Genomic DNA, 22,754 nt, shown 5'->3' with positions numbered 1-22,754 from the left:
GACAGCACTAAATGAATCATCTACAATCACTTTTAAAAGGCTTGATTTATTTCCTGCACTTGGGAGGCACTATGTTGTAAAAATATTTTCACTAACAAGTATGAAATATTGCAATATATATTTTTATACATACTGCCGTGTGCTACTAATGTGTTTCATTTTTGTGTGTATCTACACGCACGTGTATGTCTGTAGTGGGCCCTCCAGGTAATTTTTTGGTCACATTTACCTCTTTAATAAAAAAAAAAAAAAGGAAAACAAATTGGCCAAGCAGCCCAGACATACATCATGTTCATCAGAGCGGAAGATAATATTTTCCTGAAATGATTCATACTCTCACCTTCCTGCAGGAGTGTTCTCCACCCAGTGACATAGTGACATAGTGAAATGTCACTGAAGTGAAGGCTATTTCATTTAGCCTTGAGCAAACACAGAAGCTGAACTGTGGATATGCAGAGTTCTTTTTCCTTCTAGGAGACATGGTTTTTAATGCATGTGTAACTGGAGCTCAGCTGAATCCAGAGAGCTGCTGCCTGATAAGAGCTTGCTTTGAAAACATGTGCAACGGAATGACTTGAATAACAAAATCCTGGGCAGAGTGTTCCTGAGCTAACTGCATTTGCACTCTGCAAGGAGATCAGTGCTCCCCCTCATTGATTTTCCTCAGTGGCAGAGCCAGGATTATGCACATTGTGAAGCTGTGTTCCCAGATTCATCCAATCTGATTTCCTAGTCAGCACTAAAAAGGCATAGTGCTCAACTGGAAACTGGAGGTTATACAAGTATAACCGGATCAAATTTGTCCCTCCGCTGCCTGCACAGTGAACAGGAGCACACTAACGTATTCCTGGTGGGATTCAAGGGCTGCCCAGGACAGGACGAATTCTGCTTGTGTGCAGCTTCTAAATAAATGACAGAGATGCTGAAGATGCCTTGCATACTTCAGCGTACCTCCCAAGATATTTTCCAAATGCGCCAGAGCTTCTTTCTGGAAGACCTGGAATGCAAAGTAAGCATAGAAAGATATTATTCTCTTCCTAAATTCACAGATTGACTATAGTCATTCCGATTTTGAAATCGCCTTAACATTTATAATTGGAGAAGGTGGATGGTTAGAAGGCTGGAAAACTTAAGGGTCTACCAAAAAATTGAGGGTCTTCTTCACTGTAAACAGTTGGTAGCTCTAATGGTTAATGGGTTTATTTTGCAGTTGCCACCATTCTTACTTTCCTTAACTTCATGGAACTTAATGTAATTCACTTTAGCACTAACAGCCAACTGTAGTGCTAGCCAAATGAAAATACCCTGAAAAGATGACTTCAGCTCTTCCCCAGTTTTAACCTGTTAGTAAGGGGTGGTGGAGGGAGGAGCACTGTCTCCTATGTTGAATTTTCCTCTCTTCACTCCGCTTTGAGGTTGGGGAAGGTGTCTTATTACAGCTAGAACTTCACATTTGCTTTTGAAAAAATGATGTAAAATAAGCCATTTCCTACCAAGACTAGATAAATGATTACACAGCTGCTTGCCTTTCAAACAGAATTTGCTTAGAATCTGGGCTTGCCTGGGTGCTGGCTTCATTATCAAAGAGTGCTGTCACAGCTCACTCTGTGTGTACTGGGGAGCAGGGCGCTCTCTCACATGCCCACCTCTGACCACTGCTTACTCTAGGGAAACGACGTCTGGGGGAGAAGGAAGGAGGGTGAACACCAGAGACCTTCGGATAGACCCACATTATCCAGGATGAACAGTTTCCACTTCGCAGACTTAACACACACATTGACCTGGCAGATCTCCCCTGCTATCTAGGAAGTAAAAGCATGTTTCCAGGTTACCTAATCAGTGGACATTTTCCTAGTAAAAGATTAACCAAGTTGATCAGTTTTTCAGTGGCAAAGTAAAAAGTGAATTCTCTGTTCCAAACCCCAAAACTTACCCCACAGATCATCCTTCCTCTGAATCACTCACAAAGGCTTTTTATCTTTATTTTTTAAGCAATGCATTGCAAATTCATTCATTTATTTACTTTTAAAATTGAAATCTGATCGATTTACAGCATTTTATTAATTTCTGGTGTACAGCATAGTGATTCAGTTATACATATATATATTCCTTTTCGTATTCTTTTTCATTACAGGCTGTTACAAGGTATTGAATATGGTTCCTGAAGCTATACAGTAGGACCTTGTTCCTTATCTGCTTTATGCATAGTAGTTAGTATCTGCAAAGACTTTTTAAAGATTAAATAAATATTGTTTCTCCATATAAATGTTAAAGAGACCAACTCAGCCTTAACCACTAAAAGCTAACACAGCTTGGTTTGCTTATGTATTTCTGTACTGCAAGGTGCACAGTATGCATTTTACTTGCTGGCACTGACAGTAAAATGTATTTTTCCATTTATTATTTACAAGTGTCAGTGATTTTCAGGTAACTGTGATGTTGGATTAATTACATTCATTAAAAAATTTTTTTACATTAATATTTAAATGATAGACTGTAGTCTAAGTACTTTTTAACTAAAGTAACTTATATATATCCCCTATAGTAATTTTGCGATATTTGAAACTTACATCAGAATTGTTTTCCTTGAGTGCAAAAGAACACATTCTTCTGTTCCTCCCCAGGGAACTTTCCCGTTGGGAGTGGTCTCTTTAATAACGTCTTCTCAGAAAGTCGTGTTGTTATAACTGGTGCCGTTGATTCAGTGATAGTAGTCTAAATAAACATCACGAAGTAATTTGATAATGAATAAGGAGGAGGAGATACCATTGTTTAACCTCCAAACTATGCTAATAAGTAGGGTGATAGACTCGCCATACTGAATAATGGGACTGTTATTCTAGCCCAGGGGGCTGTCTCCTGGGCCTCCTGGGAGGATTTGCCAGGCCAGGCTGTGTGTTGTTCGCGAGTGCACTTTGTGGAGACCCCAGTATCTGGTTACAGCACATTTATTAAAGGAAATCACAATTTGGAAGAAAAGCACATTCGCTTCTCTTTCAAATAAGAAGCATCCCTGTGTGTTACTTTCTGTTTACTTGTTTTACCTAGGTCAAACAGAAGACTAATTGGAAAAATAATTATTCAGACAAAGAACTACAGCATTGAGGGAATTTCATTCCTTTGAAATTTCTGTTTTAAAGGGGTCATTTTAACACCGTCAGAAAAAAAGATGTTTTCTATGTAAAGCCTGAACATGCTGATATATTGTTATACACAGCATAAAGTTAGGGGTGTTTGAACAGTGGAAATAGAAATCATTTGTAGTTATTCAACCCTGAATACTTAGGACATTTCATTTCTTTTTACAGCAACCATATTCAGTCAATAAAAGATCAAATGCTTTTGGTTACTGGACTGAAAAAAATCAAATCCTCCGAACTTTTAGCACTTGATGTTCCTTGAGTACTTGCTCTCAGCTATAGCTCATTAAATGAACTGATTCACCACTGAGTCTATAAATTGAAACAAAAGCAAAGACCTTTTTTTTTTCTTCACTTTTCAAAGTAGATGGCACCAAACTGAAACACACCTAAATCTGGGTTGTTTACACATTTTTTCTGTGCCTCTTGCGTATTCTGCAGAATGAATACATGTCCATTAATCTGGCAATTTTTCAGTACAAATCCAATTAGGAATTCTCTGGCTAGGAGTGGTAAACCTGTGATTATTGATTGATAACCGGAGATTGAGGGGAGATGATACAAAAGGTAAAGGAAGGTAGATAAGCTGGGTCTTTTGTAATGGCATGACTTGCATTTACTTAACAGTTTTTATTGAATTTTGTTTATTTCATTTCACACAAAAAATACAGCATTAGGCACGATTCTAGGCATTTTATAAATATGGTATGCAGACAACTCTATGACATGGATGTTACCGCTTATCCTTAAAGGGGATGAACCAGGCCACAAAGCTCACAGAGCTAATAAACAACAGAGTTGGACTTGAATCCAGGGACTGTTACCTAGAGTTGATCCTCTCAACCAGTATACTACACAACCTCTTGCCTCTTTTTTAATGGATGCTAAGTAAAGAGCTTTTTTTTCCTGTAAGGGTTGCTAAATGAGGAGTCCCAAAGAATTTGAAGTGGATTGCCCAAGAAATATAGTAGCTAAGGTATTCACACACCCATTTCTGCAATCTCCTTGTAGTGTACATCTCATTAGATAAGATGCAAATCTAAAACCCTGTGCATTCTGGCACATGTGAATGCTGATTCACTCATTTTAAACCAAATTTCCACCTGAGAGGTAATACTGGTAATATTACTGATTCTCTATTTCGATCTTATTTTTCCTGTAATTTGTATCCTAAATCAAAGAAAAGGTTAGCAACAATTTTGGGGTCTTAAAAAAAGCCAAGATGGTATTTCATAACAGCTCTGCAGTACTCTCTAAACAATCTCAAAACAATCTTGAAAAAACAAAGTTGGAGGACTCGGACTTCTTGATGTCAAAACCTAACCACAAACCTGCAGTTATCAGGACAGTGTGAAACTGGCATAAGGACAGGCATATAGATCAACGGGACAGACTTGAGGTATAGAAATAAACCCTCATAATTGCTGTCAGTTGATTTTCAACAAGGTACCAAGACATTTCAGTGGGGAAAGCATGGTCTTTTTCAAAAAAATGATGCCAGTACAACTAACTAGCCACATGCAAAATGATGAAGTGTTGGACCCCTACCTCATACTTCACACCACATACAAAAAACAACTTCAAAAAGATTAAAAACTTTATATAATGGCTAACCTATGAACCTCTTAGTTGAATACATAGATGTAAACCTTCATGACCTTGAATTAGTTGATGATTTTCTTAGATACAACAACAGCACGAATAACAAAAGAAAAAGATAACCTGGACATCATCAAAATTAAAATTTTATACTTCAAGTGACAACATCAAGAAGCTGTAAAGACAGTTCACTAAATGGAAGATGTTTGCGAATCATATGTCTCATAAGGGACTTATATCCTGAATATATAAGGAATTCTTACAACTCAATAATAAAAAGATAAATAACCCAATTAAAAGGAGCAAGAGATCTGAATAGACATTTCTCCAAAGAAGATATTCAAGTGATCAATAAGCTCATGAAAAAAAAAAAGCTCGACATGATTATTCATGAGGGAAATGCAAATCAAAACCACAAAGATAGACCACTTCACACTCATTAGGATGGCAAGAATTTTTAAAAGTATGTTGGCAAGAATGAGAAGAAATCAAAACTCATACAGTGCTCTAGGAATGTAAAATGTTGCTACTGCTTTGGAAATCATCTAGCAGTTTCTCAAATGGTTAAGTACAAAGTTGCCATACGATCCAGCAATTCTAATCCTAAGTATATACCTACGAGAATTGAAAACACAAAAACACGAATGTTCATAGCAGCATTATTCATAATAGCCAGAAAAGAAGTTTACCCAACTGTTCATCACCTGATGAATAAACAAAGTGTGGTTTAGCCATACAGTGGAACCGATACATGCTGTAACATAGATGAAACTTGAAAACACTATGTTAAGTGAAAGAAACTAGTCACAAAGGACCACGTATTGTATGATGCCATTTACAAACAATGTTCAGAATAGGCAAATCTATACAGACAGAAAGTAGGCTGGTTGACTGGGGCTGGAGGTAATTAGGAGGATGGGGGTAATGGCTAAGATACATGGAATTTCTTTTGGGGGCAGTGACAGTGTTCTAAAATTGTAATGATGGTTACATAGCTCTATGAATATACTAAAAGACACTAATTGTGCACTTCAAATGCATTAATTGTATAACATGTGAATTATGTCTCAATAAAGCCGTTTTGTAAACATACTGAGCTATACAGATAAAATCGCTGCCTTCGTGGTGCTTACCTCCTAGTAGGGGTAAGAACATGTCAAGTGGTGACAAGTGCTATAAAGAAAAATACGAAGTTGGAGAGTGATAGGGAGAGGTCATGGTGAGATACCATTTTATTCAGGGTTGCCATTGAAGTCCTTTCTAATGAGCTGAACTGAAGAATTCTGTACGGAACATAGAACACTGTAAGGACTTTTTACTTTAGATCAGATGAAAACTATTAGAGAGGGATCAGAACAAAGAATTGCTGGGACCTGACTTCTGTTTAAAAGGACCATGCCATCTGCTATGTAAAGAATTGGTTATAGGTTTGCAAGAGAAGAAGCAGTGAGACTGATTAAGAAGTTATTTCAGTAATCAAGGCAGAAATAATGGTGACTTGGATCAAAGTGGTAGTAGCAGAGATGATAAAATGAGTTGACATATATTTTGAGAGAAAGAGATTTTGAAGATTGGGCTGGCATAATTTTGGATGTGAAAGGAAAGAGGAGTTAAGGATGACTTGAGCTATACAAAACATGGACTCATCATTTACTGAGATACTGCCTTTGGTTGGAATGGGGATAGAAGAGTGAAGGAAAAGATCAAATTGAAACGATAAATTACATCTAGAACATTAATTATGACATAATCAAACTGACTAGTCAGATGAAAGCAATACAAATACACAGCACATGAAGAAAATTCTATTCCAAAAGGGAATTCAATGACCACAAGATTCTTCAAAATAATATCATATTGGACCACATAATTTTTTTTTACTATTTGTAATTCATGTTTTATGAATTACAAAAGTAATACTTTTTTAATTCAAACAATATGAAAACTAAAAATGAAATACTGAAGTCTTTCTCCTCCCCCAACAGGGGTAACAAAACGGTGTTTTGTTCTTACCGACCTTTTTATGAGCATATATTGAAGTGTTATATGCAATATAAAGGGATATATTTAAATGGAAATTAAAATGTTCGGATTGTTGTAGTCTTTCACAAATGTAAGAAAAACATGAGTATTTACAAAAATTCAGTTGTCACACAACTTATTGGAAAGTGATAGAATCAGGTTATGTAAAAAAATATAAAACAAAAAAGAATGCATTTCCAATGCCCAAGATCACAGCACAAATTTAAATATAAATTTTAGAGGTAATGTTAGTTTATTTTTTTAAATCCAGATAACTCTCAACTTCATGATAAATTCAGTTCTTTATGCCATTTTCTGTGAGTTATTGGACTTTTTCTTTTAACGAACTATTTCTAGGTTCATAGCCAAACTGAGTGGAAAGTACAGAGAGTTCCCATATACTGCCTGTCCGCCCATACACACAGCCTCTCCTGGTAATGACATCTCGCACCAAAGTGGTACATTTGTTACCATTGGTTAACCTACACTGACACATCATTAGCTCCCAAAGTCTGTATATTACATAACTTTTCTTTCTTGCTTTTATATATTCGTGGGTTTTGACCAATGTATTGACATGTATCCACCATTATAATATCATAAAGAGTAGTTTTACTGCCTTAAAAATCCTCTGCGCTCTTCCTGTTCATATCTCCCTCCCCTCCGAATCCCTGGCAACCACTGATCTTTTTCCTCCATAATTGTGCCTTTCCCAGAACATCATCTAGGTAGGATTATTCAGTGTGTAGCCTCTCAGATTGGCTTCTTTCACTTAGTACTGTGTGTTTAAGTTTCCTCCATGTCTTTTCATGGCTTGATAGCTTATTTCTTTTGAACGCTGAGTAATACTCTATTTTATGAATGTACCACGGTTTATCCACTTACCTACTGGAGAATGTCTTGATGGCTTCCAAGCTTTTGTAGTTTTGAATGAAGCTGCTATAAACACCTGTGTTTCAGTGCAGGTTTCTGTGCAGACATAAACTTTTGAACTCATTTTGGGGAATACCAAGGAGTGCAGTAGGGAAGGAGAGTTTTTTCCAACTTTTAGGGTCCCTGGCTGGGCCTAAAATTAAGTGTCATAAGATAGATTAACAGGAGAAAAGTGTACAAATTTATTTGATATAAAATTTTACGTGACACAGAAGCCTTCATAAGGAAATGAAGACCCCTAAAGAAATGGTTAAACCTGAATGTTTGCATGCTAGTTTTGATGAAGAATGGAAAGTCGTGGAAAGATAGGATGGGGCAAAGAGTATGAGGCAAGTGTAGTGAACTGGGGAAATTTAGCAAAGCCTGTCCCTTCAGATTCTTCTGTGTGTCCCTCCATCTTTACCGATAAGGTTGTTGCCTTCCCCCCAGTCTAGGGAGGTCACCTCTCATATGAGGGCTTTGGGACCTGTCTCAGGGGAAGAACAGAAAGTCCTTTCTGCACTTGCCATTTCTCAAATTCCTCCAGCTTGAAATATGCAATATGCCAAGGTGCCATATTTTGAGGTAGCGCGTACTGAATCCCATCATCGTTATTACTGGATTATGTGGTAAGAGTCTGTTTAGTTCTGTAAGAAACTGCCAAACTGTTATGGACTGAATGTTTCTATCCTTCCCAAATTCATATCTTGAAACCCTTCGCCATCTCCATCCCCTTCCGCAGTGTGATGGCATTGGGAGGGCCTTTGGGAGATAATTAGGATTAGATGAGGTCTTGACGGTGGAACTTTACTGAATGGGATGAGTGCCCTTATAAGAACCTCGTAAGAGAGAGCCTGCTTCCCCTCTCTGTTCTTTGCCATGTGAGGTTACAATGAAAAGTCAGCAGTTTGCACCCCAGAAGAGGGTTCTTATTAGAACCTAACCATGCTGGCATCCTGACCTTGGACTTCCAGCCTCCAGAACTGTGAAAAATACATGTCTGCTGTTTACAAACCACCCAGTCTGTGATACTTGGTTATAGCAGCCCAAATTGATGAAGACACTTCCAAAGTGGCTGGACCATTTTGCATTCCCACCAGTAATGGAGGAGAGTTCCTGTGGCTCCACATTCTCATCAGCATTTGGTGTTTTCAGTGTTTGGGATTTTGGCCATTCTCATAGGTGTGTAGTGGTGTTATTGTTTTAATTTGCAATTTCCTGATGACATATGATGTTGAACATCTTTTCATACATTTGTTTGCCATCTGTATATCTTCTTTGGTGTGGTGTCTGTTCCTGTGTTCTACCTATGTTTCATTTGGGTTGTTCATTTTCTTGTTTTTGAGTTTTTTGTATATTTTGGATAACAAACTTATTAGATGTATCTTCTGCAAATATTTTCTACCAATCACTAGCTGGTCTTTTCATTCTCTTAAGGCTCTTTATTTTTAACGTTTAAGGTGTTGGGTTCACTGAAGTGACAAAACAGTTGGAAATTTTTTAAGTTCTATAATAAAATCCCATTTTCTCCCTTACATATTAATTAAAGTCTTGCTAGTCTCATTCTCCCAAACTTAATTCCTTAAATTGCCTAGAGTCATCTTATACTCACTTCTCGAAAAGTCTGAGTAACTAGATATCCCCCGTAAGAACGCACCTCGTGTATGTTGCCCTTTGCGCCTTGAATGTCTGACATAAACATACAGGAAACTTCTTCACTGTTATCTGCCTATATTCTTTGTTTAATTTCCTTGTCTTGAAATTTCCTTTTCAGCTTCCCATTTGCTTCAGTAGTTCTCCTATTCCCCGCGGAGCCATAAATTTAAAATGTACCTTAATTTCACAACCAAGGGGGACAAAGAATGGAATGTGACTGTTTTCACATAAAATATAGTGCTAGGGCCAATAGCAAGGCACATTCACTTGCTCATTTGTGTCATCGTTTTCAGGCATTAGCACCTTCTGTATTAATATATGACGTAAGGAAATTGGTGGAAGAAGGGCCTGTGTAAAGACATTTATTTAGATTTCAAGTGGTTTGAAAAATTGAAGCAGAAGTTTAAAGCTCAATATCAAAGGTCAGTATTTTCCAGGCCTGTCTGTGGATCAGACATAAAGAGTTATGAGAACTCCTGCTCACTTAGGGTGTTGGTAGAAATCATAGAACAGTGGAAACCACTGTTGTCCAGGAAACAGTGTTGCTTTTGAAAGCCTCATCTCCCAGAGACCTGTCTCTCTGAAACAGATGGAAAAAGCCAACTTGGCCATTGTGGTGAAGCTTGAATATCTCAATGCTCAGCACAGGCGAGAAGACACTGTGGAAGCAAAAATGACTAAAGCCAGCCTGCCAAGCCAGGTTGGTTTTCCGATTTTAAGAGTAATTTGCTCATCCAATAGATGTTTATACGTTCCCTACTTTGTGTCACTTAACTCATAGAGAAGGAAAAACCTGTTTATATGAGCACATAAAAAGACACCAAGAGCTGTGACGTGAGAGGAACAAAAGTAATTTTATGAGTTCTCAGATGGAGAGGGTACTCTCCATTCAGTAGACGTGATCAGACCGACTTTAAGGAAGAGATGCACCATGAGCTGAGTCTTAACGAAGGTGAGGAGGAGATGGCAGGAAAGGGTAGTTTGGATGGAAGAGCATCTTGAGGAGAAGGTGTGGACATATAAGTCTAAGTCCTCTGGTTCTCTTTGGGGAAGGAAGACCTGTTCAGTTTGGCGGGAGCTTCAAATATATATGAGGATGTAAGAGAGATGAGAAAAGAGGTATGGAAAAGTGCATCAGGACTGTTGTATTAGTTATCTTTTGTTGCATAACAAAGTACCCAAAACTTAGCAGCTTTAGGCAAAAAATAATGATTGCTGCAGTTTCTGTTGTTCAGGAATCCTGGTGCAGCTCAGCTGGGTGGTTCAGGTCAGGTCTCTCATGCGGCTGCAGTCACTGGGTCTGTGAGTCTGGCCTGCAGTCACCCAAGGCTTGTCTGGGGCTGGAGGTTCCATTTCTAAACTCATGTGGCTGTCAGCCAGAGGCCTCAAGTTCACCTCCATGGGAACCTCTCCAAGGCAGCCAGTTTCCCCTAGAGTAAGTCATGAGAGATGTAGAGAGATACAGAGAGAAAGACCAGAGCAGCAGTTTCTAGTCCCTTTCGTCACCTGTTCTTGGAAATTACTGCCATCACTTCCCCAGTTCTATCCATCACACAGACCAACCCTCCTACAATGTGAATGGACTACATAGGGGCATGGATATCAGAAGGTGGGGATCATTAGGGACCATTTTAGAGTCTGACTAGCACAAACATCATTACAGTTGTGCAGATGGGGCCCTGCACATCTCTAAGGCTTCATTCATATTGCAAATGTGATGGGAGAATTTTTGAGCAGTGGAGTATATGATCAGATAAACAGAACTTTATGCCTCCCACGATGTACTTAGTGACATCAAAACTCATGTGATAGATAAATGATAGAATGAGTAAACGGCTGGGTGAACAGCTGGAAGGATACTGCAGGTCCAGATGAGATCTCATCAAGCCTCAGCTGGGATGGAGGTGGTGGGAGGGGGAAAAAGGGCCAGATGCCCAAGTCAACAGCACAAAGGCTGAATCAGCAGAACTGAGTACCTTTCTCCAAAATAGTTCAAACAGAGGGCTAATGATGTCTGATGTACATGCTCTATGCATATGCATATGCATATGCATATGTGAGAGATACCGAATGTTTAATATTTAGGTGGCTGGCAAACAGAGAAATGAGATCTTTATGAAGATCTATATAAAAAGAACATAGTTTCAAGGACTAGCAGCTCTGATGTCATCTCTCCTTCTTGATTTCCTAGGAGGTCATCTAGTTTCACGAAAACACAGAAGGGAAATAATAGCATACGATGTACTCTTTTCAGTCCTGCACATTTCACTCCTCACCTGCTCAGAAAGCCAATAAGCCAGCAAACGCCTGGGCCAGGGCCCAGAACTGGCATTCACTGCAGCCCTTAGATGCAAGTCAGACCAATTACAGGTTGTGAAGATACTGCAGGTTGTTTGAAAATATTGAGTAGGTCAGATCTTCCTGTGAAATGGAGGCTGCCAACTTCTTTATTAGTAAGAAGACCCTTTATTCAATTATTAATGTATTTGACATCTGTTTCTGGAGTTCAAGGCAGTTTGATGGAGATTTTGAGTCTTACCAAAATGAGTCAGAGGCCCCGTCCCCTGGGGATCCAGAGTTTACAAGGGAGATAGACTCGAACAGCTAATACAGGGCAGCAATGTTACGTGTCATACAACACAAATTTCACAATAACACCGTTTAAACTGCTCATTGACATTTTTTTGGATCTCTCACTGGCAGCGAAGTTCAGGAATGGTAAAAAAAAAAAAAAAATGCAGTAAGACTTTGCTGTCAGCTGGGAAGCAGTATTTCTGGGCCAGCGTCCAACTGCCAAGCTGGCCTATGACACTATATATAGTTTAGGTGTTCCAAAACCATGCTCCAAGAACTTAAAATATCACACCCCCTTTTTTTAAATCATGTTCAGAAAAATTAGTTAAAATCCCAGGAGCTCCTTGGATGAAGAGAGTGTTAAGACGATCTGAACTGGAATCAGTGAAAGGCATCCACTCATCCAGAGGTAGGCAAAAATACCAAAATGTGCCAAGGGGCAGGCAGAAAGGGAAACATCACAGGAGACTTTAGAGGTCAAGGGTGGGTCAATGCCACTCTGCAGGCCGCCTGAGCAGAGCTTTGGCCATCAGGCTGATGAGTGGGCAGCTTCCCTGTGAAGAAACTCAGCTGCAGCAGAGCAGTAGGAGAGCAGAGGCACAGATAGTGGAGAGGAGTATGAATAGGAAATGATCACCTCCTCGGACTCACAAGAAAGGGTTAGTGCTGACTTCCTGCCACCCCACAGGAATGTGCTCTTTACAGATTCTAAAGGCAGCGTGTAAGATGGACACGCTGAGGGTGCTAGTGAACATGCTGGTGGCAGGACCTAAATAGGGCCCTGGAGTATAGAAGAGTCAGTAGTGTGGTTTCCTGGGTGACCAGAAGAGGTGCGACAGTGCCAGCAGGACTACCTGTTCTTACTCGACCTAATTTAAGGGAAGAAATCACCACCACAACTCGGTGATGATTTCTTCCAACCAGAATAACTTCCCCTCGTGGACATCCCCAGAGCATCTTGAGTTTACCTGTCTCACAGCACAGGGTTAGAATCACCTGCTTATTGTATGTCCCCCTGCCCAGACTATAATCTCCTTGAAGTAACCATTATTTATTATTTTCATTGCCCAGTACAGTGCTTAGCATATAGGGATTATTAAATGTTTACTAAATGGGACAGTGATTAGGTGATTCATTGTTGGGCTCTGTTAGAGTGTAGGATGTTACATTGGAAAGACAGAGTAAGCCTGTAGTGAGTGTTTATCATTGACCCAGATTCTATCCCCCCAATTCTTTTCCTTTGAGGAATTCCCAGTTTCCTTTATGGAATCCACCACTGTTGAGTCATGGAAGGAGGCAGATCTATGTCCCAGTAAAGATGACCAGTTTGCCAACTGTACTTTCCCAGCCTGCCTTGCAGCTAGAGCGTGGACGTGTGACCTAAGTTCCATGCCCCCTGCCTGGTTTTTTAATAAGGAGTTTGTAATGCAAGCAGCAGGGCCTGAAAAAACTTCAATTTTTTTTTTTTTTTTTTTTTTTTTTTTTTGGCATTGTGTGACAGTTGCAGAATTCGTGCTTGGGGCAGCAGCAGGATGATGGCTGCAACAGAAGATAGTGCCTATGGCAACAAAGTCAGTGATGGGAACCACCTCTTTTGGTGGCGGCGGCAATGGTGTCCTCAGACAACCAGGTCCTTGGTGTGATTATGAGAATTAGCTCTGGCAGCATAAACTAAGCCTGGTTCTTCAGCCCTCCCAGCAATTCTGTGAGTTGCCCAATACCCTTTTTCAGAAATTCCTTTTTTGCTTAAATCAACCAGAGTCGGTTTCTGTACCTTGCAGTGTTGGAACCCTGACTGATAGAAGACTACATCCTGGGAGACCAGGTTAGAGCTTTCTGATACTATCTGCAGGCAGCAGGGATCCATTTACAAGTTTTAAGGGAATTGTGGCAATCACAGAAGGGCTCTGAGAAGATCAAACTGTCAGCACATAACACAAACTAGAGGAGGATAAGTCTGGAAGAAGAGAGGCCAGGCAGGAAGTTTTGCACCTATACAGGTGAGAAGCAATGCAATAATGAGGGGCTGAGCTAGGAGATGTGTAACTGCCCAGACGGCAGGCAAACAGAAATCAGTCTGTTTCTGATTCCCTTTCTAACCAGAGTTTTCACAGGAAGTTTAGTCCAGTAAGGGAAAAAATGTACTTCAATGGGAAATGCATTTTGTTAGGTCACACCTTTTTGATTATCTGATTCTAGTCTTTCATTGTGTTTGAACTCTTTACAACTCTGTAATTTGTAGACAACTGATAACAATGCAAAATAATGCTTGTCTCCAGATGTGTAAATTCTCCCTAATAGAAGTTCAGCTGACTTCCTTCCCCATGTGGAAGAGGCCAGTTTTGCCTCTCTTTGCATGTTCATGTCAGCATTTCTGATCAAAAAATGTAACCTTAAAAAAAATTCTCCCTTGAACTGGTTGAAACAGCTCACTGGTTGCCTCATTAATGAGGTAAATAAAATCTAACTTGTGTCCCTATTTATATCTGTATTAAGACTGAGATTTAATCTTTTCATTGAAAATTTTAATAGCCATCCTTTCTTTTTTGTAAGTGGATTCTTGAAGCCAAAGCTCTAAATAGAGGTGAATGACTGTTACTTTGCTGGTGTTTAGCACTGGAGGTAAATTTCTAGTAAATGATAGAATTACCCTAAAGAGACCACTTGCCAAGTGCAAAGGCCAGTGTTTTGAAGGTTAAGTACAAACAAAATAGCAAAGGCATTGTGCACTCTCTGCCTTCCAGAAGACTCTTACCTTATTGCAGAAAAAGCAACTTCCTGTCAGGTGGCAGAAAAAGAATCCCAATTGCTTCCATTTTATCAGGAGTTACCACAAAGAAATGAATATCTAGTTTTTAAGAAATGGAAACAGGCAAATATTTCTTTTTCACAAAGCAGGCCTATTCATATGTAAAGTATGCTACCCATGTTCTAAGTGCATAGAAGATCCAGTAGAAGTGTGCAAGGTGTTAAAACCCCTGTAGATCGTTATCCCTGTAAATGGACAGCTGTTTATAGTGCCAGTCTTAGAGCTGCGTGCCACATCCCTTTCAGTGAACTCCAGAGAAATGACCCGATTCTGTGGTTATGTTAGAATTTTTTTGTATGTAATATTGCTTAAAATAAATGGGCCACCAACTGAAAATAAGAAATCTTTGAATCCATCTCATTGGAATGGAATTTGGTTTTGTACTACAATCATAAAATGTAATCTCGCAGTGCAAGATACCCTTCTCTGAGTTCAGGAATACTAATCTACTTTTTACATAGATGTATCTCAGAAGCTAACATTCGGAAATGTGCTCGCACAATATGTCACAATATGTTGTTTAACAAAAATATAGAAAAAAGTCATATCTGCCGCAAGTGAAGAATGTCATTAATGCATCAGCTGCAAGTTGTTCACAGGCTTCTGACTTGGCAGTTGGCTGAAAAGAACCACTTACTTAAGCAATTCCTTACAATTAGATTCTGCTTGTTGCTTTTGGCTTCAGCACAAAGCTGCTTTCAAAAGCAGGTGACAAAATGAATTCTATAAAGGCTGAAGTCTGCGACCTTATTTTGGGTCATTTGCAACTTCACAGATTGTTAGTAAAAAATGTAAGAGCATTAATAGGCTGGTATAGTTTTCTTAACCCCCCTGAATAGAGTGATTCGCAGAAAGACCCTTGCCATTCTTAAAGCCAGACTGCCGGAGTAGTGGTGGAACCAGGTCACTTCCCCCCGGGGTGACCCAGGGTGCAAATCATGGTTCCACCATCTCCTAGCTGTTTGACCCTGAGCAGATTACTTAAATTCACCATGTCTTGGTTACTTATTAGTAAGTCCTAGAGTCCCTATGAGGAGTGAGTATGTAAGGTGCTCAGAATCAAGTCCGGTCTGTAGAAATGCTGTATAAGGGTTGTCTGATGGTATTAAGATTTATTTAGTGGTTGAAAGAGCATTCCTACAAACTGCAGTGGTTCTAGCTACTTTCCAGTGTACGGAAGAGAGGAAACAATCCTCAATTTTGCCAGCAGCTGGAGAAGACTAAGACGGCTGACAACCCACTCCTCTGTTCTCATATTTCTTCTCTCCCCTCCTCATTTCTGGGAAGAGTGCCCAATAATGAGAACGATTTGTTTTCAGGAGCCTCCCACAAGCTGTGCAAGGGATGGTACCTGGTCTGAAGCCCATCCTTCATGGGAAATTCCCTGACTCATCTCAGCTCAGTGGGAATGAAAAAAATTTCTTTTGATCATTTTCTGTCACATCCCAGCTCATAAGCACAATAAAAGTGGATACCATCTTCTTTTCTCTCTCTTGTGAGATAGTAAGGGAGTCTGAGAGTGGTTCGCACATCTTCAGGCTTGTCTTCATAAGTCAGCCCTAAAAGAGGTCCACAGACTTCCTGTTCCAGGAACAGGCTGTGTTCTGTTAGCATTCCGCTAAGAAGGTTAGCATTCCGCTGATAACCCCACTAGTGCGCTCAGTAGGGAAATGGGCAGTGCCTCACGGATTCCATCTCCCCAAACAGGAGGGTCTGAAGAGGCTCAGGGAGCATTCACCCAGAGCATGAATGGGTTATATCACTTCAGATAACTCGCAACTCAACCTTTGTTTAACATTCAAGGAGAATTACGGTGATGAGAGAGAAAGAGAGAGAAAGGGAGAGAGAGAGAGAAACTTAAGTAAGCTATGGTGAGGACAGCCTAAAGGTCAAAATTGTAATATTAAATAAATCTTACAAGATTTTATAAACCCTAATTTATTGTCTATGTGCAACTGACATTTTAGCTCTTGGTTTAATACCAGACACTTCAAAGTATTCTTGTAGAAGAATGGTTGATAACCCTCTTACACAGTATAATTGGAATTCTGCATGTTAGAACATTTGGTTTCTGAAAGATTTCTGTAAATGTTAATAGCTGTCTTTTAAAATGGTGTAAGTGTGAAATGCTATGAAAAGCAAAGGTTTAAATGTCACTCTGTCTATAATTTTCATATTGTAAAAACTAAGTAAGTTTTTTTAAATGGAAAACCTAAAAGCCTGCTACAAGTTTGAAGATATAACGCATTCATCCTTCCTTTTTGACACGGATATGACATTTAGCCAAATGAGCCAATTTTAGAATTAAAGGTAATCAGTTTTTTTTCTAAAGTTTACTATTGAACACTTAGCCTAAACTGAGAAGCAATTATATTTAGAGTGTCTCCCACTTTCTCCCAGATTATGAGATTATGGCTAAAGATCTGTCTTTCAAGCTTGTACCTGATGAGCCACCCTGATCCCCTTGATCATTGCCAACTGGGGTTTCGTTCCTGAGTACAGGCAGTCAGGCTGAGGCTTTCAGAACAGTGGTGGAACCAGGTCACTTCCCCCCAGGGTGACCGAATATTTGGCCATTACAAAAATTGAACATCTTCCCCCCGCTCTTTTCCTCTTTTCTTTTGCTCTCTGGTTAGCTTTCTCTCACATTAAAATATTTACTGCACGTGAGGAAAGAATTTTCATTTTCCTCCCTTTACTCTGTTTGGAAATCCAAATTCTACATCTCCTCCAGTGATACAGTCTGAGTCTGCAGTTCAAGACTAAGTTCCCTATAAACAAAACAATTAGTAGGCCTGATTCACCCAGAATAGGGTCTGAACGTTACTCAGAACCCCTTTTGGCCTACATACTGTTTAATGAGCTAGCATAATTCTGAAAAGTCATGTTGGTTATGTGGGTGCTACTAGAAATCTGTTACTTTTCATAAAGTACCAGAGGTTTCAGAGGAATCAATTAATAAAAATGTAAATGAGATGGCATTTAAGAATTTTCCTTCAATACATCACACTCATTACTGCATTTCAACGTTTCGCTGGTTGAAAGAGAAAGGAGCCAAGTCACAGCTCAGACCCCAGGAAACACACACAGCTCACTTCCTGCTGCCCTTCTCTCCTGTGCACACAGGCCCTATGTCTCAGCATCCTGACATAATAGAAGAAAGCTGGCTAGTAGTGCTGGTTTAATATCCACTGGGCTGTTTTCACAGAACCATTTGTAGCATCTGCTGATTGCCCACAGCCTTTACCTCTGTGAACAGAAACTAGCTTTAGGCTAAGCCAGTAGTAGAGTCAGGGGCTACAGAACTGGCCAAATTCAGTCTTTTCCACTGGGATAGATTAGAGATGAATGTAGTCTTATCCTCTTTGATACTAACATTGACCTTAATAATATCCCTTATCGTGATAGCACCTGAACTGTAAACTGGATACTCTGCTTCCTCCTTCTCCATAAAGAAAGAAAAATAACCATCCTTCTATGTGAAAATGGGACTTTTGCGGGGGGAGGGGGATCATATCCTGGGAAAGACCTTAATAGATGATTAGCCTTGTTATTTAATTAGGATACCAGAGCAGTGATTCTCAAACTTTGGCCAAAATCAGAATCACCTCCAGGGCTTGTTAAAACAGATTGCTGGGTTCCACCCCCAGAGTTTCTGATTCAGTAGATCTAAGACAGGACTGAGAATCTGCACTTCTAGCAAGTTCCCAGATGGTGCTGGAGCCGTAGATTCGAATTCTACACTTTGAGAACCACTGAAATTGTGTGCTTTTCCAGCACGCGAGCTGAAAGATAACTGGGTTATAGCTAACGACCCTAAATAGCAAACTTACTGAGTCACCTAGGGACATATTTTATATCCTGCTTTTCCTGGTTTACTAGAAAGATAAATTACATAAAAATAGACATTCACTAAATGACTCACAAAGATCATTTCAAATGGAATGGGTCACGGAGTGGCAAAACTCCTTTAAAATTTTCTTACTAAATTACCATGGACATGCTGTCTTTGGGACCTTCATTACTTTTTTTTTCCTGAAAAACAAAAATGCTAATAACTTCCATTTGTTAATTTCTTACAACATTCCTGGCTCTGCATTGTGTGGTTCCCATGGGTTGACCTCATTCAACCCTTACTGCAGTCAATGAGGAAGTTTTATAATTCCCATGTGACAGATCTGAGCACTTGGCTGAGGGAGATTTAAAAAAAAAAGTTTTGGAAACAGTGCATTAGATACTCTACAAGTGAACCTTGGAGCAAACCAGATGACAGAGAGCATTGTCACCAGCTGACTGATCTCTTTCTACACCCTGTGCTTGGGCATGAGGCCATCAGCCACATTGAGAGACCTCGTAAGAACAACCCTGTAGCTCATTTGCTGTTTTCCTGTAAGGATGTTGTCAAGGACATCATTTACTTCATTACAAAGCGTCTTCTTTGTGAGGGTCTGCTGGAGAAACTTCATGGCTCTCAGTGCCAGGACGAGTTGTGTTTCTTCTCAGCCCTAGGTCTGATCTACAGACAACATCAATCATGTCCCCAGGCATGTCCCCTTTTGGCTTTACTTTTTCATCTTCCAACATCCACATAATAATATTTACTTTTTTAGATGTTCTCAACAATAAATATAACGAAGACAATTTGAGGAAACCGGTAACAAACTTGGTGTCAGCTTAGTTGAGCATGTTTCCTGCAGGAAGATGCCCCTGTTCCCGCTGAAATGGAAAACAATGGCAGGAAGTAGGAGTAACTGTGAGGGGAGGAACAAATGACCTAGGACCTGTATATGTTGCAAGGGCCACAGAGAATTTGTGCACATCTAGTTAACGTGAGCAGACGTCGTAGACTGTCGTTGTCATTGTCATGCTTGTAGCATGTGCTTGTAGCATGTGCTTGTGCTCCCCATCCTCTCATTCCTCTTCCTGTTTAATGTTTCCTTACATCCCTGTCACCGTTCCTCACAGAATCTGGAGGAGGGAGGAAGTTCCTAGATTATTTGTCAACAAAAAATAAGCTTTGTGTCTTGGATAAGGTGGTAGACGGGGGGAGGGCACTGATCGATTCCGTGCAGGGCTGTACATCACAGAGTAAGAAAAAAATAAGATCCTATTATGTTTAATCAGCATGTTTTCTAAACTGTTTAAGAAATCTTATCTAGCCTTCTCTTAAAACATGTGAGAACAGCTTCTGGCAGCTTGTTGCTCAACTATGCAAATCCTAGAGCAAAGTCAACAAAGAAAAGTAGATGCTCCCCTCAAAATTTGCTAATAAATTGTAAAAGGAAAACTTTACAATGGAAAACTCTGGCAGGTGCTGCCTTACCCAACTCAGCATTACCAATAATGGGATCAACAGCATCGTGTAAAAAGGATACACGGACACAATAACACTTAACACTTACCTCATACTCCTTAAAAAAAAAAAAAGTGTGTGTATGTGTGTGTGTATAAATGTATATATGTGTGTATATCCTGAACCTAATGATAATAAGATAAACCCAAACTGAGGCATGTTCAACAAAATAAATGACCTATACTCTTCCAAACAATATAAAAACAAAGAAAGGTCAAGGACACATTCCAGATTAAAGGAGAAAGAGAGTCTTAGAGACTAAATGAAATGCAAGATCCCAAAGTGAATTCTGAACCAGGGACACAGTGACTCTAAAGGACATCATTGGGACCATTGCCAAAATTTGAATAAAGCTCTGTAGATGAGATAATGGTATTGTATCAATGCTCAACTTCCTCTTTTTGATTATTGTACCATTGTTATGTGAATGAATATCCCTCTTCTTAGGAAGTACACGCTGAACTATTTAGGAATAAAGAGACACTGTGTCTACAACTTAGTCTCAAATGGTTCAGAAAAATCATTTGATCATTATATACATATGTATGTATTATGTGTGGATTTAGCCCATGTTCATTTTGCAGCAGAGTAAATATATATATATACACACATATATATGAGTTAATATCTATCTTTCTATCTCTCTATATAGATATATATAGAGAGAGGGAGAAAGAATATTAAAATAATGAGGTAAAAATGTTTAGAAATTCCAGTATCTGGATGAGGGGTATCCTTTGTACTATTATTTGTTCTTTGCAGTTTTCCTTTGTGTCTGAAATTATCACGCAATTAAAAATTGTTTTGTTTTTCTAAAGAGAGCGGCTGGAGTGTTTTGCTAAGCAATAGCAACTGAAGTGTTGTTTGTGTTGTGGCACAGAACATAGCTGCAAAACAAGGTCATTCGCGTGACAAGCATCGTCATCTTGAAAGCACGATGCCTAGTGAAAACATTTTTTTTCATGCATAGACTTGAATAAATCCTTTAAAATTTTTTTGAAGCACTGGGGTCTGTTATTTACAGCACAGAGTGCTCTTGTGATAGCAGTGTCATGCATGCCACGTCCAGACATGCTTAGACCTCAAAAAGCCTTTCCCCCATCCTTTAAAAGACATCGGAACATACCAGAGCATCCACGTTACCAGCTGGAGTCATATGTCTGTTTTCTCTGACAGGGGTAGTGCCATTATAATCCAGTAGGCTCTTGTGAATGCGGGGCAAACGTTAGCTCTGATTTTTATTGTGGAGCTTGAGGGAAGAGAACATTTGTTCCTTTTCATTCCTGAATATTTTCATGGTGACATTTCTCAATCCATGGGTTTAGGGATGGCGCGCGCGTGTGTGTGTTTACTGCTTTCTTTTCCCTCAAAGAGACCATCCAGTGACCTTGAAATCTGCACTGGCATTTTGCTGGCAGGAAGGGAAGCTCTCTCTTCTCATTTGCAAAATGAATAACAATTTGATCATCCTTAAACTTCTAAAAGGTTAATTATGCTCTCTCCATGAGTACTGAATAAAAACCTGTTTTATCGCTGCCCAAATGAAACCCACAGGGTTCACCCTCCCTCTAACTCTGCCGGGAGACCAAGTCCTTCCAGCTGTCAATTAACCACTATCTACTCCTAGATCTGTGTGAGCTGCAGTAGATTTTCTCATCCCAAAACTATGACAGTCCTCATTTACTAGACTGTGTGGTGACTTTAAAAATGTCTCAGCAGGAAAGTGTTATCTGGCTGCGGGCAGGATGGAAAGAAAAGGGAAGCAAGAGGAGCGAGTTAGAGAGAAAGAAAAAGATAAAAAGGTGTTGGATTGCTGAAACTTCTTTCACACAAGAGCAAAACAGCAAGATGAAAAAGCATGCGCCAAGATATAAAATAAAAGATAATAAATAAGATAATAAAAATAACCACCATTAAAATTAAAAGCACATTTAAAGTGTTTAAGCTCTTTTGTTCTCAGAGGCAGTAGATTTCTGCTGATCTAAGACTTCTCAAGGAGGGTCCCTGTCCCTGTACTCACGTGTACAAGCACCTGTGGTTCAGCACTTATGGGTGGGGTGGTTGACAAACCTTGTACAGGACAGGTTCAACATCTGCCCATCTCCTGTTTAAAATTTCTAAGTTCCTATTCTTTCTTGGCCATAAACAGCCTCTTTAGTTATAAGTCATAAACGGTATCTTAAAAAGAAAGTCTGAGTTACATTTCATTTTTATTACAAGAAAACCTCGTTTTTCAAAGGCAAGGAATGTCAGACAGTGGAGGTGGGTGGCTGGGGCAGGGATTTCTGCCTTCTCCCTGATATTCATGGCTCCTTGTTTTAATTTGAAATTTTTCACCTAAGCCAGCCAAGTGTTATTATATGGGAAAACAAGAGAAACAGGAGAAAAGATGGAGCAAGCAATATATTTTTTTTCTAAAAGAAATATGTTATTCTGTACAACACTTGAGATGTTTTTAAGAGTAATGTAATTATTGAGACGCCACGTAGGGCCTGATCTTTTAACCAGATTGAAGTGGGTTACTGTATGTGTATAAAAGGGCCTCTGTGTAGCTTTACCCCATGTTCAGTATGCAATAGAGTAAATACTAGTGCGGATGGGGCACCAGGTCTCTTATTTCTCTGTAAAATGATCTAGTGGAGACTACAACTTTCCAATGATTTCATGAAAACTGGAATCATTTTCACCA

This window comes from Camelus dromedarius, chromosome 3 (genome assembly GCF_036321535.1).
Source record: "Camelus dromedarius isolate mCamDro1 chromosome 3, mCamDro1.pat, whole genome shotgun sequence".
In the NCBI taxonomy this organism is placed as follows: domain Eukaryota; kingdom Metazoa; phylum Chordata; class Mammalia; order Artiodactyla; family Camelidae; genus Camelus; species Camelus dromedarius.
The sequence above is the reverse complement of the archived record's forward strand: the minus strand, read 5'-3'. Positions refer to the sequence as shown.